The sequence below is a fragment of the Lissotriton helveticus genome, chromosome 6, assembly GCF_964261635.1.
Source record: "Lissotriton helveticus chromosome 6, aLisHel1.1, whole genome shotgun sequence".
Taxonomy (NCBI): Eukaryota; Metazoa; Chordata; class Amphibia; order Caudata; family Salamandridae; genus Lissotriton; species Lissotriton helveticus.
Window position 1 is genome coordinate 1,540,040,784 of NC_136067.1, and position 19,662 is coordinate 1,540,060,445.

A 19,662-nucleotide genomic window follows, 5' to 3' on the forward strand; every position below is an offset into this window, starting at 1 on the left:
TATTTTGAGAAGAAACTTTGATATGATTGAAATTGCTGCTCCTCCATATTGTTGTCCTGTTCCTTGAGATTATTTTGTATTATGCGAACTGTATATATTCTTGCACTTTTGTTTCACTTACCAACACTTGCACTGCGTTATCAACTGTAGCCCAATGTTATTGTTTGGAATTGTCACCCAAAGAATGTGATCAATCTAATCATTAAAACAGAATCATTTTTCATATTTGTCATTGTGACAGCTGGATTTATTGTACTTTGTTTCCCAGCTCTTTTATTAGTCTTTCTTAAAAAATTGCCTTGGGAACATCTGCGGCCATATTATGGATAGGGCACACTTTACCTGTTTGTGCCACGGTGCATCTTAAAACAGGTGTGCAGGACGCAAACAGGGAAATCACACACTATTACATTAAATGTGCTGCCCCCAGGGAAGCGGCAAACTCACACTGCCCCCCAGGGCAGCTTATTCAAGTGAAAAACCGAGCAGTATTAAAGCCACTGCTCCATCTTTCACTGTGCAGGCAACAACCCGCCCGCACTTTTGAAAGGAGAGAGAGATCCCCTTGCAGACACTCACTTCATCTGCCTGCAAGGGCATATCTGGGAGGTCCATAGGACCCCCATTCCCACTCCAGAAGGCTGCCATCAGGGTGCGCACTGACAGTGCACCACCTTTTAGATTGTGCACTGCCAGTGCACCTCCTGACAGTGAGGTTCTGTAATTCTCGAGTCTGACTCCATTTTGTTCTGTGCCACCATTTTGTGTTGCCCTCACATAGGCCTGTAAAGGTAACCTGGCGAACGAAGTGGCCTGGCCTTCTTAGTTCATGTATACATTAACTAGGTTTCTTTTTGACTCTGAAATGAACTGTAAGAAACTGACCTCTTCACCTGAAACTGACCGCGCAAAGCTAATTTCCCTGATCGATCTTTATCTGAGATTGCCAATTATTGTTCAGGACATCGTTAACTTTTTAGTTTCCTTGCACATGCTTTATCTTGTTCAGCATCTGTTACTGTTTCTTTTTTTATGTTTCTTCATTACATGGGGTATGCTTTCAATTATAGGTTCGTCCGGCTTGTGGAGATTGAATTTGGGACATTCCTAATAATTAACTTTAGGGTTGGGATACTGTAAATTGAGTTTTTGCTATGTGATACTTTGTTTGAAAATGTATCTTATTGGTTAGAATTTTGTGCAGTGGGTGTACATTTATAATGTGAATATTGGGTATAAAAGGAGTCGTCTCGCCTTAGTAAAATGAGCAGTCTCCTGAGAATTTACACCGTGATGTAATTCTAGGATCACTGTTACTAGCTGCAGCTAATAAACTTGGTCTCTGACGCCATCCAGAAGTATTCCGTGTCTTTGAATACCAAGACAGGTGAACTCGAAGATCTTAGGCGTGCCCCTGACGCCGCTGGGTTAAACCCCGGTTCTTCAACTGGCGCTCAACGTCGGGCGACTTCAGCGGTACTGGTCCAAGCCCGAAGATTGTGAGGAGCCCCGTGAGGAAAATCTGGAGGACGGCCGCCACTTCATTGACCCCTGCATGTCGACGTGGAACGAAGGTTTTTTCTGCGAGGCTTCCCCTTTCCGACGGCTGCGAAGCACTGCTGCCTTGACTGTCGCCCTGTCTTGGACCCTCTTGTGATGATTTGTAAGGCGAGACGTTAGACGGTCTTCTGGTGGCGTGACAGACATTTTGGTTAAGTATAAGTGGGTTGCTTCCACGACTTTGTTTTTTTTCTTGGTTTTGATTCGGCCATTTCAATAGTCGAAGCCGAGGGGTTCGTATATTTATGAGTGTATCATTTTTGATAACCCCTTGAAGTTTGAAGCAAGACTAGTGAGCTAAAGATGCCTGGTTTTGGAAAAATTAGGAAATGGTTTTGTTGTAGTTGTAATAAGGATTCCCGATTGGAGGACTCGTGTCCGATACCTCCGGTTGGAACTCCAACCTATGAGCTCTATTCAAAGCATGGTGTGGGTCCCATTACCTTTAATGAAGTATGGGTCCGTTATACAAGTAAAGATGGTGTTTTACGATGGCCCCAACATGATAGTTTTGAATCAGCTGTTTTAGATAACCTAGAAGTTGCGCTATTTAAGAAGAAAACCCGGCCGGCGATGTTTGACTCTTTCCGTCTTTGGCGTAAGGAAGTCAAACAGCGAGAAATTAATCAAGCTAAGAGAGATAGGAAGGATAGGAATATGTCGGTAATGCAAGCTGCTAGGCAGTTTAAGGAAGATGAAGAAGATTGTGCTATTGAAGTGTTAGATAGACAACATTGTATGGCAATTGACAAATGTTACCCGGCTTTGCCACCTCCCCTTTCAAATGTGACTGAAGACCCTGAAAAGGATCCTTTGATGTCACATTTACTGAGATTACCACCCCCTTATGTGCAGGGTGCTACTGCACCTCCGTTACCTCCAGTTGTTGCACCCCTTGTTGTCGTTCAACCCCCTGTTGTTGTTCCGCCACCTGTTGCTTCACAGGTGGTTCTTCCTTCCACGGTGCAGCCCCCTCCAGGGCCGCCAGCTTTGCCACCAGCCTTGCCTCAAACTCCTTTGCCTTACACTCCTTTATCTTTGACTTATCTTATTTCTGTCCATACATCTCTCTTGCCTCAAAACACTTTGTCTCCTGTCTTCATGTCAACTTCTTCTCCTTCTGCTCGGCAACGAATGACTGAGACTGTCACTAGTCTTTTGTCTCCTTTCTTTGGGTCACTGAATATGACCCCTGTTTCTGAACGTAAGCAGAGACGTAGTCAGCTTCCTGGTCCCGAAGAGCGGGCAGTGTTAGATCTCCTTGCTCGTAGATGGGTTTCGAATGCCTCCAAGTACGGTCCACAAGTGGTTATGGATATCTTCCTACAGTGGGAGGCACCAAAACAAAGGTATGTTTTTGATGTCATGTGTACCTTCCTTCATCAGGAGTGGGAAGATAATGAGTTGGGTTCAATTCCACTGGAATTGATTAATGTTCAGTCTGAATTTCCTAAAGGAACGATAGTGGGTTCCGATGTTGAGGAAGCGGTAGAGACACTACTCACTTTTAGGTCTAGACTTCCACCTCAGTCATTGTTCGAACCTGACCCTTCTGTTAGGAGAAAAGTGAAGCAGTTTCCTATGAGAGGTTCCCCCTGTATGGAGAGAGGCAGTTGTGGCTGATGCCGCACATGGTATTGCGGCTGCACTGGCTCATTTTCAGCGAGTGTGGGTGCATGTCCCTTGGAAGAGAACTGAGGTCCTGGCTCTTAAGCAGACCTTACCTGACCCCCGTAAAATTCCTGCTGGTTATTACAAGGAATTGTCTCAGACAGTTGATGCGTGTGTTATGAATTTAGCTGACATAGATATGTTGATGGGTAATGTAGTTCCTCAACCCTTGTGGGCGAAGATCCGTCACGAGGATCACGCGCCAGAGTTAGGAGATACGTGGGTTAATATTACTGCTGCAGATGGTCGGCAGGTAGGAGGTGCCAAACCTGAACCCTTAGTTGCAGAACTACCTGGTAGAATTATTAATTTAAGGAAAACTATGATGCCTCCTTTGCGGGTGAATTGGGACAAGTTAGCAGCATGCAAACAAAAGAAAGATGAGAGTGTGTCTGATTTCTTCACTAGGTTTGAGGAAACATTCATTGATCATAGTGGTCAGGACATGAGTACAGAAGGTGGTCAGAGGTTGTTTGTAGATAAGTTTGTTTTTAATGTACTTCCTGAACTTTCTAATTAGTTAAAGGACTCTGAGAGTTCATGGCCTGTTTCTTCTTCGGCCCAGATATTGGCTACTGCATAATACTATGAGAATAGAGATAAAGATGAGAAGGATAAAGTAGAGAAGAAGACTAGAGAATTAAAAACGAAAGTTCTTCTGCAGCAGGCTTATCCACCTCGCCTTAATCAGCGTCAGTTTCAGCAACCCCCACAGTTTCAGAAACTGTTGCAGAAGCCTGAGTCTTTTGCTTCGCATCTCCCGCTAGGCCCTAATCAGTGTGCTTATTGTAAAGAGGAAGGTCACTTCAAGAATAGTTGCCCGATCTTGCTACAGCGTGCGAATGGTATGTCTGGTCTGAGAGGTCGTGGTGGTTACCAACAAGTACCTAGGGGTAGGGGACGTGGTACGTTTCCCCAGAATGAACGTTCCTTTTTCCCTCAGAATTCTATAAATTAATTTGACCAACAGAATGTTCCGACCGTCCAGTCCACTCAGTACTACACTGATGATTATTATGTTGGAAGTGAGAGTGCTGGTTTTAATGATAGTTAGGACAGCCATGGACAAAGGGAGGGAGTAGTGTCAGTTCCAGTAGACCAGAGTGGACCTTATGTTGAAGTGATTACATCAGGTGTGGCAGAACCTTTTCTTTTGGATACTGGTGCAGCAAAGAGTTCTATCATGCACTCTAAACTCACTGGCGCACCCTTGTCTGGCTTGACTAATGTTTCGGTAGGATTTTCTGGCGCCCAAGTTCGTAACCCGGTTTCTTGTCCTTTGCCCCTTTCTATTGGTCCTTGTGAATTGGAGGCTCCCCTTATTCTAACGACTGGCTGTGGAGAGAATTTGTTGGATTTGGACTTGTTGAAAAGATTGCATGCGACATTACATTGTTCTCCTTTGGGAGTACATCTTACGGTGGGTAAGAAAGTGATTTCCCCGATGTATCTGTCTAAGAATCGCCTTCCACTGGAACTGCGTTCTCTCCCTGATACACTTTGGGCTACAGGTCCTAATGATGTTGGTCTTTTGCAGATTCCACCCTACGTTGTTACCCTTAAGTCGAATGCTAAATTACCTCTCATTCCTCAGTACAAAATTTCCAGTGATGGCGAAAGAGCTCTGGTTGAGAAAGGTGTGGTTGAAGAAACGAGAGGTAATGTGTGTAATAGTCCTGTTCTGCCTGTCCTTAAGCGTACTGACTCTTCTCAGCCACCTGTGTATCGGTTTGTGATCGACCTTCGAGAGGTCAATAAGATTGTTGTGCCACAGTTTCCTGTTGTCCCAGACATTACTGCTTTATTGACTATGATCCCTGCCTCAGTTGCTTGGTTGTCTGTTATTGATCTGAAGAACGCTTTTTTCAGTATTCCGATTGCTGAGGAAAGTAGGGATATTTTTGGCTTCTCTTTAGGAGGCCGCAGTTTTCGGTTTAAACGCGCTCCTCAAAGTTATTGTGAGAGTTCCTCCATTTATAGTCAGGCTTTGAAAACTCAGCTTGATACTTTTGCATTGCCTTCTGGTGCTACTCTTATCCAGTATGTTGATGATCTGTTGGTTGCTTCTGATGATGAAGAGATTAGTAAAAAAGTTACTCTTTCTTTGTTGCGACACCTGTCTGACCTTCATCATAAAGTGTCACCTTCGAAGTTGCAATATTGCCGACAAGAAGTGACCTACTTAGGTCATCTCTTGTCGAAGGAGGGAAGACGATTGACCCCAGAGCGTATTCAAGCGATTTTCCAAATGACTGTGCCATGCACACAGAGAGAGGTGTGTGCCTTCTTAGGTATCACCTCGGACTGTAGACAGTGGATTCCGAATTTTTCTTTGCTAGCGAAACCTTTGTTGGCACTTACTCTTAAGGACACACCACACCCTCTTCCTTGGTCTGACGATTGTCAGAAGAGTTTTTCTGAATTGCCTGAGGCATTGTGTTCTGCTCCGGTGTTGAGTACCCCCGATTATAGTAAATCTTTTACACTTTATGTACACGAGAGGGAAGGTTGTGCGTTGTCAGTATTGACGCAACAATTTGGAGACAAGCAGCGCCCATGTGCGTATTTTTCAGCCACTTTAGATCCACTAGCTAGGGCATTGCCTAGTTGTCTAAGAGCTACAGTGGCAGCGGCTGTTTCTATCCGACAGTCTGCTGGTTGGGTATTGGATAATACATTGATTGTGATGGTCCCACATGCAGTGGATACCCTATTGAATAGAACAAAGACTCAACATCTTACCAGTGCACGTTTGTCAGGTTATGAGTTGACGCTTTTGGCTAGCCATGTGCACATCAAGCGGTGCAACACATTGAATCCAGCTACATCGTTGCCAATTTTTGTAGAGACAGATGCTCAGGAACAGCATGACTGTTTTCTCCAGACAGAGGAGGAAACGAAGGGTAGAGTTGATCTCAAAGATACTCCTCTTTCGAATACTGATGGTACCCTATGGGTAGATGGTTTGTGCTTTAAGCTTCCGAATGGAGAGACGACTGCAGCATATGCTGTCACAACTTTGCACACGATTGTTGAAACAGCACATATTGCACAGAATTCAGCGCAGGCAGCGGAGTTGATAGCATTGACTAGAGCATGTGTGTTGTCAAAAGGAAAGAGAGTGAATGTTTTTACAGATAGCCAATACGTATTTGGCGTGGTTCACAGCTTTGGTCATTTGAGGAAAGAGAGAGGATTTCTTACTTCCCATGGTACGAAAATTCAGCATGGACAATTAGTGAGTGAACTTCTTGAATCACTTACTTTGCTGACCCAAATTGCGATAGTAAAGTGTAGTGCGCATAAGAAGGTTACGGATGATGTGGACCGAGGGAATGCATTTGCAGATGAAGTAGCGAGAGAAACAGCGAAAGATGTGACGAGTCGGATGTATGTTGCAGGTCCTGCCAGATGGGTTGTGGAAGGAGGAATGTGTGAAGATACAACAGAAAGTGTGAAGATGATTCAGGCAGAAGCTACTGAGAAAGAATTGAGTATGTGGAGAGAGAGTACGGGAATGTTGGTTTCGACAGGCTGTTGGGTTGAGTTTTCAGAGCACCGGCGATGGTTGTTGCCGGATGCATATGTGCTTCCGGTGGTTACTATGGCTCATGGGCTGGCTCACATTAGTTCAAAAGGGATATGTAAGTTGTTGGCTCCGGTATGGCAGAATGGTGGAATTCCTAAATGTGCTGAGAATTTGGTTAAACATTGCATGATTTGCTTGATGCATAATCCTGGAAAGGGAACACCAACTCCAGCGGGTCATTTTGCTCCATCCGTTCGAGGTGTTGCAGATAGACTACATTCATATGGAAAGATACAATAACTTGAAGTATTTTCTTGTGGTTGTTTGTGCCTTTTCCAGATGGATAGAAGCCTACCCCCTAAAGGATAATACTGCCTTGTCTACAGCCAAGGTTTTGCTCAAAGAATTCTTTCCCAGATATGGTTTGCCGAGGATGGTATGGAGTGATAATGGAAGTGAATTTGTGGGTCAAATTATGAAGAAAGTATGTGCGGGTCTGGGTATCAAACAGAAATTTCACGCTGCGAATCACCCCCAGTCAGCAGGCCTGGTCGAGTGCTATAATGGCACTCTGAATCTGAAGTTGGCCACGGTGCAAGCGAGCTCTGGTCTTACATGGCCCGATGCCTTACCATTGGCACTTTTGTCCACGAGAACGACAGTACATTCTCGCGAGGGACTTAGCCCATACGCGATTGTTTTTGGACGCCCGGCGAATGTCTGGGGTGTGCCGAGGCCTAAGAAGTACAGTGATATCGAGTACCCTATGTTGGTTAACTACTTACATGATTTGACTGCTAAATTGCGTGTTCTTCACCAACAGGTCCATGACACTTTGCCTTCAGTTTCTGTAGACGCAGGCCACACGATTCAACCTGGCGACTGGATTCTAACCAGGAATTTCCAGAGGTCAAAGAACTTGGAGCCAAGATGGACCGGTCCATACCAAGTCCTGTTATCAACTCGGACTGCTATTAAGGTGTTCGGCAAGAAAATCTGGGTACATGGTACCCATTGCAAGAAGATACCTTTGCCCTTACCGTACGATAAGTGGGTCCAGGAAGCTGTTGCCAATTCCGAGAATGAAAGGGTTCCAAGATTTGTACCTTTTAGCGATGCACATCTGGACTGGACTCAGTCCGAACGTGCGGATAATGAAGTCTTGCAAGAAGCTGTGCCGCTGTGTTTGAGACTTGATACTACGTATCCAGAGACACTCTTTCAGGATCAAACTGTGCCTGGTAAAGAACGCTACAACTTAAGGTCTAAAAAGGACAAATAAAATCTGAATTTTTTTGTGAATTACACTCTTTCAGACAAGAGACTATTTTTCTTTTTCTTTTTTGAGCCACCATCCGGGTTCAGCCGCAGGGTCGCGGTATAAGACTTAAGGGGTGGCCCGCGTATTGGCGAAAGGTCTGTGGTTCTAGGGTCATCTAGGACGCCTGGACGCACACTTGAGTGAAGAAGGAAAATTGCCGTGAGCAGCACGTTAGAGGATCGAGTCTGTTGTAACTGAAAGAGATGTTGAGAGAATAGATTTTAAGACAAGATTTTGTACATTGATATATAGCAAATGTTTTATAATATTGTGCTTTTTGATGTTTTTAAGTATCACATTAGCTTGTGTGGGTTGAATTGTCTATGTTACACAACTGACATCTGCACCCACCTCCTAACCTATGCTTTCTTTCACTAGTGTTTCCTTGCACCAGTTTTATATGTTGCCTGAACATGAACAAACAAGGAGATCAGAATTTGTCAACAACTCGTTGATACAGTTGTTGCATCAGCATCAGTTAGTAGTAAACACCACTAATTGTTGGGTTTGTGGTCTTATGCCTCATACGACAGATAAAGGTATGCCATATTTGGTTTTGCCTTTTTCTTTTAATGGGTCTGTGTGGGCTTTTCAGACCATGTTTATCTATGCAAATGAGGTATGCCCCTTACGGTCCCTTAAAGATAACTCCAGCAAAAGTGCCTTGATAAGGGGAATAGTAGCTATGATCCGAGATATTGATGCATATAATACTATCCCTAAGGATGAGGTGCAGGCTTATGTTGGTTGGAACGTGACTGGATATAGTACCAGCTTGACAGAGAAGGAGAGACGAAAAAGGTCTCCCCCTATTTGGATTGTACCCCACCGAGGCCATTTTTGTCTGCAAGGTACTGGTCGGAATCCGAAAGCTCAGCTAGGTAAGAGTGGGTGTGCTCAAACCTATGTCTATTCATCCCGGACTTCTCCACCGTTTGTGCCAGCTAAAGGCACATATTTTGTTTGTCATGACAGAGCCTACACATGATTGCCCCCTGATTTTTCAGGAACATGTTATGTGGCGTTTTTGCTTCCCCCTACATACACTACTGCTTCAGACTATCATAGAACGAGACATGGTAGAGGTGTCTTCAATCAGGAAGATACTGCAGCACACAAAGTAGGAGATTTCTTCAAGGGCTTCCTGCCCTTTTGGGTTGCTATGATCAATAGTAGGCATATTCGACAGCTCGTCCGCGTTGTTGAAGCTACTATTATTGAGACAGCAGGTGCTCTTAGTAATGTTACAGCTGAGCTTCAAGCGGACCGCCTTATGACTTTGCAGAACCGTATGGTATTAGACATCATACTTGCAGATCGAGGAGGAGTATGTAAATTGATTGGATCTAGTTGCTGTGTTTACATACCAGATAATGCCCCTACATTGTACCAAGCCATCTCTAGGTTGCATAAGATCTCTGAGCCTATCCATGTAGAGGAAGTAGACTGGTCATTGACGGGATGGTTTTGGGGACTGCTGTCCAAATGGGGATGGAAGATTCTGACATTCCTTGGTATGGTTTTAGCCATCCTTTTCTCTTGTTGTCTTTGCATCCAGTGTGGTCCCGCCATTTGTAGTCGTTGTGCTCCTATGTGTGTTCGGAGACCTGTCCCGAGAGAAGTAGAGAATAATAAAATGATGCTACAGCATCACTTTGATGACCTAATGAATATTGATATAGACCTAGATTCAGATTAACATGAGTCTTAGGTTATTGCCTACGTAATGGCAAAAGGAGGGGCTGAGGTTCTGTAATTCTCGAGTCTGACTCCATTTTGTTCTGTGCCACCATTTTGTGTTGCCCTCACGTAGGCCTGTAAAGGTAACCTGGCGAACGAAGTGGCCTGGCCTTCTTAGTTCATGTATACATTAACTAGGTTTCTTTTTGACTCTGAAATGAACTGTAAGAAACTGACCTCTTCACCTGAAACTGACCTCGCAAAGCTAATTTCCCTGATCGATCTTTATCTGAGATTGACAATCAATGTTCAGGACATCGTTAACTTTTTAGTTTCCTTGCACATGCTTTAACTTGTTCAGCATCTGTTACTGTTTCTTTTTTTTATGTTTCTTCATTACATGGGTTATGCTTTCAATTATAGGTTTGTCCGGCTTGTGGAGATTGAATTTGGGACATTCCTAATAATTAACTTTTGGTTTGGGATACTGTAAATTGAGTTTTTGCTATGTGATACTTTGTTTGAAAATGTATCTTATTGGTTAGAATTTTGTGCAGTGGGTGTACATTTATAATGTGAATATTGGGTATAAAAGGAGACGTCTCGCCTGAGTAAAATGAGCAGTCTCCTGAGAATTTACACCGTGATGTATTTCTAGGATCACTGTTACTAGCTGCAGCTAATAAACTTGGTCTCTGATGCCATCCAGAAGTATTCCGTGTCTTTGAATACCAAGACAGGTGAACTCGAAGATCTTAGGCGTGCCCCTCACGCCGCTGGGTTAAACCCCGGTTCTTCAACAGCTTCTTTGCCGCTGTGCCCGCGTCTATAATACGGCGAGAGCACAGAGGCGATGGGATTCCCTCATTTGCATGGGGCCATGCGACCATGCAAATGAGGTAACACACTCTGGTGATAGCACTGGTTCTTTAGGTGCACCATCTCTATCTGTATTACAGAAGGGGCTGCACAAGCGTCTGCTAACCCTTCTGTAATACTGCCTCTGGGGCATGCAAAATAGGCGCTAACGCCCACTGCACCCCAAGGCACTTTTGTAATATGGCTCCTGTTGTATTGATGGATTGTATACCATAGTTCCATTGGAATACACAGTTTTCCCTCTACTTTTCTTTATTTGAGGGTGTGGACGGTAGGCATTAAAAGGGTGATCGTTGCTCAGTTGCCAACATGTCATGTTGACTGACTCCACTGACATCCTTAGGAAGCAATGTTGTCTTGATGGACTCCTTCGTTGGGTAGCATGGTTCGGTGAATGATCCCTCTCCAGTCTCAGCTGCTTACTTCCTCTTACTGGCTACCTCCTTAAGTCAATGTCACACCACATCTGAAGAATCATTTCAATGCTCCTGGTTTTGACTCTGACAGCATGTATCCTCTCCTGTTTTCTGTGCCATATTCTACCCTTTGTGGCTGAATGCACTGTCGGTGAGCCTTTTCCAAACAACTGCTCATTGTTTAGTACGCAGTGCTTGATTGATATTGAATCACAATATGAGAATCAGTAAATTGGGAATGTGATCCCCAAAGAAGAAGTTGGGATTGATGGTGCTTTGTACAATTGAAACTGCAATTTTGAAATTCCAATTCAATAATTTTGACAATTTCCGAATGTCTGTTTCAAATGTTACTACATTAGGCCCAGAGACATTTGCATGCATAACACTTACCAGTTGAGGTACCAAGTAGTAAATGGCATTTACAGAGATGCTAATTTTAGCACAAGTACCTTTCGTGTACTATTTGGAATGATTTGTAACCTTTATAACCCTTTTTTTCAGGCTATAATGATTACATTGTTGGTTTGCAATGCATGGTGCTGAACTTACCACCATTATCCTTTTCTCCCATGTCACTTAGACAGCCTATTTTAATGTCCGCCTTATGATAAAACATATGGGTACAGTTTTTTTAGCAATCTCCTATTATGAAACAAAAAATGCCTCGCTGATGCATTCTCCTAGTACTGAAAGAGAAGAAGTATTTGAAGAATCATCTACATTTGATGAGGAGAAGACAGATGAGTTGACTGCTCTTAGAATATGTTTGAAGCATTTGGTCATGCATAATAATAGTAGGGAGTATTGTCAAAGAGAGGCATCACTTTCAGATTTGTGCCAATATCGAAAGAGAAATGGAGAAAAATAAGTGACTACCATGAAGAATGCAGTTTCCACTTGGGATTTTGGAGACTGTATGGAGGAATCAATAAGGGATCAGTTCATGTTAAGGAGCAACAACATCAAGGTGATGAAGCAGCTATGGCTGAAAGGCTATGCAAATCAAAAGGACATTTTAGTACTGATGACAGACTAGAGCACACATGAAATTTTATTCAGTTGACCAAATATGAAGAAAAGCGAAAGGCGATGATTTGCGGATCAAGGGGCATATATATATTAATTTTGCGTAAGCATTTAAGGAATTGCAAATTGCGATTCCTTAAATGCTATGTAACAAGCACCAAAGTTTTACGATTTCTCCTTAAGAAACCCCAAATTACCACCAACTTCAATTTGGTGGTAATTTGCGATTTCTTTCAAAAATGCACTTTTTGGCATTTTTCATGTGCGCCATATGCGCACACATGCTCATTTCAGGGGTGCATCAGGGTGTCCTTCTGACACCCTTGCACCCTTGAAATGATTCTCAGTTTGCGATTCTCAAATTGCAAATCGCAAATTGAGAATGACTTCCCATTCATTCCTATGGGCCTCCTGGCCCATAGAAATGAATGGGAAGGTATTCCTTAATTGCGATTTCGCAATTTGCTAATCGCAATTAAGGAATACTAAGAAATCGCAAAAAAATTGCGAATTTCTAAATACATCCCGTTTTGCAATTCTCAAATAGCAATTCTCAAAAAATTGAGAATCGCAATAAACGGATTTTCATACATATGCCCCAAAGATATCAAGGCCTCTGTTACAGGAAGCATCTGTGCCGAAATACAGAGAAAAGAAAAGTCTGTAAAGGGCAATAATGCTTGGTATGTGGTTGTGTCTTTCAGTTTGCCAGCATTCAGGGCTATCCAGGAAATAAAATGCAGAGTCGAAACCAGCAGCAGCTCGGAGCGCCGCCCCCCTGCTTAGAGCCAGTTGAGGAAAACAGGAAATATAAAATGACAATAAATTGGTTTTATTATCATTCTTTTTTTCCCGTCACCCTCTAGAGACAGCCAAGTCTGGGTGGGGCGGGGTTTGTCTGTCTTCACAGCAGGCAGGGGAGGAGTAGTGCACAATGTAAGTGTGCATTACGGTTTGGCCAGTCTTCTTACGCCGGCAAACTATCATGTGCACTTAGGTTTCTCCAACCCAGCTGTGTTGCACAGCTGGGTTGGATAAACAGAAACAACAGGCCACAGGCATTATATGAGCAGCAAACCAAGCCTCTCAGAGCAATCCTGGTGCTACTCTCATGTTATTGAGAGCAGTGCTGGAATTGGGTGGGAATCCGGTGCTGGTGTGTGTCACAGGGATGGCTGGGATGCCAACAGTAGAGAAGAGGAGCACAGAGGCCACTGGCAGCGTCGGAACATGTACGTTTTTTAAAATTATAATTATTTCCCTAATACCCCATCATGTCCTACTAAGATGGGGCACTATCCTGCCATCTCCCTACAGTGCAAAGGTGCCTGAGTCATGTGAAAGGTATCCTTCCAGTATAAAATACTATGCTTAGACTAACTTTAAACTTTTCCCTCTACTGATGTGTGTCCCACAGTGTGGCACACATGCAAAGTGGAAAACAATAGGAGAAATAAAAGCATTTCTCATTTTTAACACCTTATTCAAAGTGTTGGTATTTGTGGGTGCAAAACCCTACCCACTATTGTTATTAGATGGGATTTTGTTCAAACCCCATGGGTGGCTGCTTGGAAAGGATGTATGACATTACAACGCATGCTTTTACATCGCATGCCTTTACAACGCAAGTATTACAACGTAGTCGATTACAACGCATAGTGCTTTGGGGTGCTGGATAGTGAATAGTTTAATTTACTATTCCAACTCCAGTCCCCGTGGACACTAGGGAAGGTTATTGGATAGTAATTTAACCTATTCCCTATCCTAGAGCGCCCCCCAGAGCAATGCGTTGTAATAGTTTGCGTTGTAATGGTTGCGTTGTAAAGGCTCTGCGATGTAAAAGTTGCGTTGTAAAGGTTGTTTACCGCTTGGAAACACCCATGTACCACTCATGGAATTGCCCCTTGGCGCAGAGTAACACAGAGTTGCATGAGACAACTTTGCGCTGGAAAGTAAATGTTAAAAAAACACTTTTGTTCTGCCGACCTTATGGCATCCCTGCCTCTGGGTCCCACCTTCCTTAGGGGTGACTTATGCAGTCTCCGCACCTGATCTTGATATAACCAGCCCTCCTTCCCCTAGTAGAATTGCAAAAGCAAAACAGCTGGTGGCTTGGGCCGAATCCCTGGGTATGTGTGACGCTTGGTGTGTTTGGCACCCGCATTCTAAACAATTTACACACACCTCGGTGGCAACCCACACTCAGGCACGTATTGACGCCATCTTCGTTCCGCCGACGGACTGCCTCCAGATTCAAGACATCTCACTCCTTCCAAGAGGCATCTCTGATCACTCCCCTGTATTGCTCTGCACGGGTCCCCCCCGCTTTTGCCCGACAGACATCGAGGCTAAACACCTGGTTCCTTCAGGAGAAAGACTTTCGGAAGGTGGAGGGGTGGTATCTCAAGCACTACGTCCTCTCTACCGACGGGTATGTTTCCTCTCCAGGTACCCTGTGGGAGGCGGGCAAGACCATGATTAGAGGTTGTTACCAAGGGCCAGCTCAAGATCCAACGGCAGGTCCAGTTGGAGCAAATTACCACGCGGGAGGCGCAAGCTCTGCACCTGGAGCGTACCCGGCCCGACCCCTTGACGCTTCCGATACAAGACTTCTAGCCCGGCTTCGCTCGGAGATCAGGCAGTTGTCGCTAGACGTGGCCAAACTCCTTTGGCGTTCATCCGTAGCCAGGGTGTACGGTTGGGGAGACAAGAATGGGTCACTCCTTCATCGCCTCGCTACGTACCGTAGGGCGAATGGCATAATTTCCGAGAATGTGGCACAGGACGTTTCGCTGTGCCGCTCCCCCATGAACATGGCTTAGGCCTTTGCCGTCTATTATCGGCAGCTCTATGAGGCCAGATCCCCCACCCTCTCTCTCTCTGATCTGCTGGTGGATAGAAGTGGCAGCCTCCCTTGTATAGACCCCACCACTCAAGCTGACCGTGATCGCTCTGTCACCCACAAGGAGATTGGGGAAGCGATCAGTCTTATTTCTTCCGGCAAGACACCGGGTCCGGACAGTCTCCCCCAGGAATATTACGCACATTACTGGGAGACGCTTGTGCCACACCTGGTGGGACTATATCGGGAAGCGGTGGAGAAGGGCTCCTTCCCTCATGAGATGGACATGGCCACCATTGTGGTTCTGCCGAAATCCCAGCCGCCCTCGTCCTGCTGCACCGACTACCGCCCAATATCACTCATTAACACTGAGATCAAGGTGTATGCCTCAATACTCACCCAGTGACTTAAACCCCACTAGTCCACGCTGGTTCACCCCGACCAGTGCGGGTTCATGCCCTCACGTGGAACCCAGCATTGTGTTCCTAGACTGCAATCCACTCTAGCCCCCGTCACTTCCTAACCCCGTACCAGGCGATTATCCTTGTTGACTTCGAGAAGGCCTTTGACTCTGTGGATTGGGGGGTTTCTCTGAGATGTTTTGGAGAGGAAGGGCCTTGGTCCCCGGTTCCGAGCCAGGGTCAGGGTTCTGTACGGCTTCCCGAGAGCTCGAGTCTCTTAAATGGGACCCTATCGGAACCCTTTTCTATTCGCAGGGGAACGAGGCAGGGCTGCCCGCTCTCCCCTCTGCTCTTTGCCTTGGTGATGGAGCCCTTGGCATCCCTGATGCGGTCGTGAAGGCACGTGCGGGGGTTGGAATGGCGCAACACAGAGCCAGACAAAATCACCCTATACACGGGCGATGTCCTCGTCTACTTATCAGACCCTGCTCAGTCAGGTCAACATTGTCTTTGCATCCTGCGTTCCTTTGAACAGACTTCTGGCCTCCGGTTGAACCCTGATAAATTGGTTCTGGTCACGCTCCATTCGTCTAGAGATTGCTTTGACTGGCAATCTGACATACCTCTATGCCGTCAATACTTTGAATATTTGGGGATCTGGTTGACCCTGCTCCCTGAGCTGAGCTGGGCCCTCAATGTTACTCCTCTGGTGAAACGTGCAAAGGCGGACCTCCAGAAGTGGCAGTCGCTGCGCCTGAACCCCATGGGAAGGGTGGCCCTTTTTAAAATGATGGTCCTCCCCCGCTTCCTTTACGTCCTTCAGAATACTCCCCTGTGCTTTCCTAAAACTTGGTTTTGCGAATTAGATAGTATAGCCACCAAGTTTTTGTGGGGGAAAGGTAGATTCCGACTGCCGCTGAAAACTTGTAGGATCCCTTCGTTCAACGGGGGCCTAGGAATGACTCATCTCTACTTATATTATCTTGCTACGTGACTCCTCTACATACATGACTGGTTCAACGGGGTTGGTCAGACCCAGCCTATAGGCTCGAGCTGGGAGAGCTTGGCCTTGATAAGATTCAGTCCATGCTGTACGGGGCCCCAATTCCCATTCGCCTTCCCGAGGTGACGCGCTCAGTGTTGCTGGCCTGACGGGCTGCACTGCGGCACACCAAATGGACACACATGCTGACTCAGTGCACTCCGTTGTGGAACGGGACCTGGCTCAAAGAAGTGAACGTGTTGTAGGGCTTCAGGGCCTGGGACCTCATAGGCATTTTGCAGCTGGGAGATGTGTGGGTGGGTGACCATATGCGTTCCTTTGGATTCCTCCAAAAGAGATTCTCATAGCACCAATCACAATTCTACAGGTACGTGCACCTGTGTCATGCTCTCCGCTCACACCTTACAACGGGCACATGGCTTCCATCCTGACCACAGCCCACTCGAAGCTCAAATAATGTTTGGGGACCTGGGGAAGGGTGGCATTTCACGTATCTATCGCACACTGATTAACAATACTCCCACCTCCTTAGATCGACTGCGGGCTCAGTGGGAGGATTGGGTTGGCCCCCTAGAGGGAGAGGACTGGCGGGATGCCCTTATGGCTCCTAGAACTGTCACTGCATCTGCTAGGTTGTGCCTGGTCCAGCTATATTACTTACACGCAGCATATCTCACCCCGGCGCGCCTACATCGGGCGGGGTTTAGCCCGACCCCAGCCTGTACCAGATGCGGTCACGAGCCGGCCAACTTCTGTCACGTGGTGTGGGCCTGTCCCTACCAAGCGCGATTCTGGAGGGAAATAGAGGTAGAGCTTACTGAAATCCTGGGGTGGGAGGTACCCCATGAACCGAAGCACACACTTCTCGGCATTACTGACGGGTTAGATGGGTCTAGGAATGAGAAGGTATTTCTAACTACAGCACTGGTGGTCGCTAAGAGAGACATCGCAGTCTTGTGGAAATGCCCTGAGCCCCGAGTGTTGGACGATGGCGGGCGGGGGTGGACTGGTGCGCCACGCAGGAGAAAGTTATGTATGAAGCGCGTGGGTGCACCAAGAAATACCACAGAGTATGGGGGAAATGGTTGAGGGAGGTGGGGTGATCATTAAGGAGTTTGTTCATTTGCCAAATAATTATGTTTCAATAGTTTCGGCCCAATCTGCTGCACGGAGTCCTTCTGTAATCCAAGATTCTCATGGGTTTGTGATGCAATGCTGGTGTATTTTCTTTGTAAACATTAATAAAAATGTGTTGATAGAAAAAAAAAACTTTTGTGACACGAACCCAGTGCAAACTGTTTGTAAATCTAGGCCTAGGCCTCAGAAGAGGCGTGCTGGACTTGATGTATCAGTGGTTCCTTAGAATAGGGACTACCTGTACACATACAGGAGAAATTCAAAGATATGTAAGTGGGAGTAAAAAGAAACACTGGAAGGGATAGCTAGTACAATCAGGTATGAACTTTGCTAATTACAGTGCCATTGCAAATAAAATACTTTGACTCTCTGTCCTGGCAATAGTCGTATGCCAATGGCTACCTACCACAACAGAGGATACTTCCCAGAGCGCCAGTTGTAGAACAGCAATGGATGAACCCGTATGGCCCTTTATAGTGTTTCAAATACATATAATCATTCTTTCAGCCATTGCATTATTTTCATTGGTTGCAAATAGATGGATTACGTTCATATTAACTCTTCATTACACAGATTTCTTAACTATCCAGGAAAAATCTGAAAGCGAACAGTTCATTTAGGTACATCTTTTCCTGGTATCTCGCTCTATCTAACATTCATAAGCGTAAATTTTGTTTTATTAAACATTATACCATAGAAGATGCTTTGATCCGTACAGGTTCGTGGGTTCCCTGCAATACAGTCTTAATATTATTTCTTAGGTAAATAATGTTCCGTCCATATTTAGTTGTCTCATAACCGAACTGATGATTCTTAAAATAGGAGCTGTTTTCGGGTACAGTGTACTCTACAATGTTTTCAGTAAATGGCCACTAGATGGCAGTGCAAGTGTAGATACATACAGAGTGGAGCAGCAGACTTAGTTATAGAGTCTGGCTAGGTAAAGACTTTCAAGAGAAAGAAGGGAATTGATTTTTATCTGCTTCTATTTATTTTAGGGATTTTATTGAGAGCAATACCGATCCTAGCAGGGTAAGAGAGCATGGTGGTGGGAACCTGAATGGAGCAAAATTACAAGGCATTACGTACAAGCAACTGCACATAATACGTAACGTTAATGAAAATAGCATTCTGAGTTGTTTTCTGAAGGCCAGATTATTATATAATGAATTTAATGTTTTTAGACAAGGTACATCTGGGCTTATTTACAAGAGGCCTGCACCGCCGGAGCCTGTTTTTTTAAGCTCTAGTGTTGCAGGTTTGCACGGCCTCATAGATATGGAATAAGCTGCTTTGCCTTACTCTGCATCAAGGAGGTGTCACATGAGAGTTGCAGTGGCTGTTCCCACTCAACACCCATGGATTTTGGCGCAGCCCCAGATTTACAAAATCAGGGAAACCTGGGGCAGCGCCAATACCTTACGCTTCCCAAGAGCAGGCGTAACGAGGAGAAATGAGCTTTCATTTCTTCTCGTTTTTTCCTCTTTCCATGTGTGCTGCCTTCTGCAGCACATATAGAACTTGAAAAATCCCTCTCAAGGTTGTTTTTGTGCAGGAATGTTCCCCTTGCTGCACAAAAACAATACTGACAACAATGCAGGCACCCTTGCACCACGGTTGGCGCTAGGTACCAATGTATGCCCCGGCTGAAAACTACAGGAATGCACTGTATCTCATAAATATGGTGCATTTCTGCTCTTCGAAATTGGCATAGTGCAGCAAATAGACTGCTTTTTTTGTAAAAGAGTCCCTCTATATAAACCTATTAAGGGTCCATCAAAAGGATATATATGGGTAGGGAGGACCAAAAGAGCAGAAGTGTGTTCTTATGGCATGTCACCCCAAAGTTGGTAAAAACAAAATAGCAATGGCTGGAAAGGGCTGGTCGATAGACTGCAGGAAAGTGTGGATCTGTGCTGGCTCTGCTCAGTGTCCAAGGTGTGCTGTCTGAATTTTAGCTAGTGAAGGGCATATGTTACTTACGATTGTAGCAATGAAACCTAATTGCATGTCTGCAAAACATCAGATTGTAACAACATGTGGTACCAGACTATTGAACTCCATCAAAGTTGCTAGCCAGACTTCACCCTACCAAGTGCCTGCGATACAGCATATTTGTAATCTACCCTTGCAATTCAGAGGTGAAACTATGTAGGGGAAAGAGGGGGCAGGAAGGGCTAGGCTAAAACAGCTG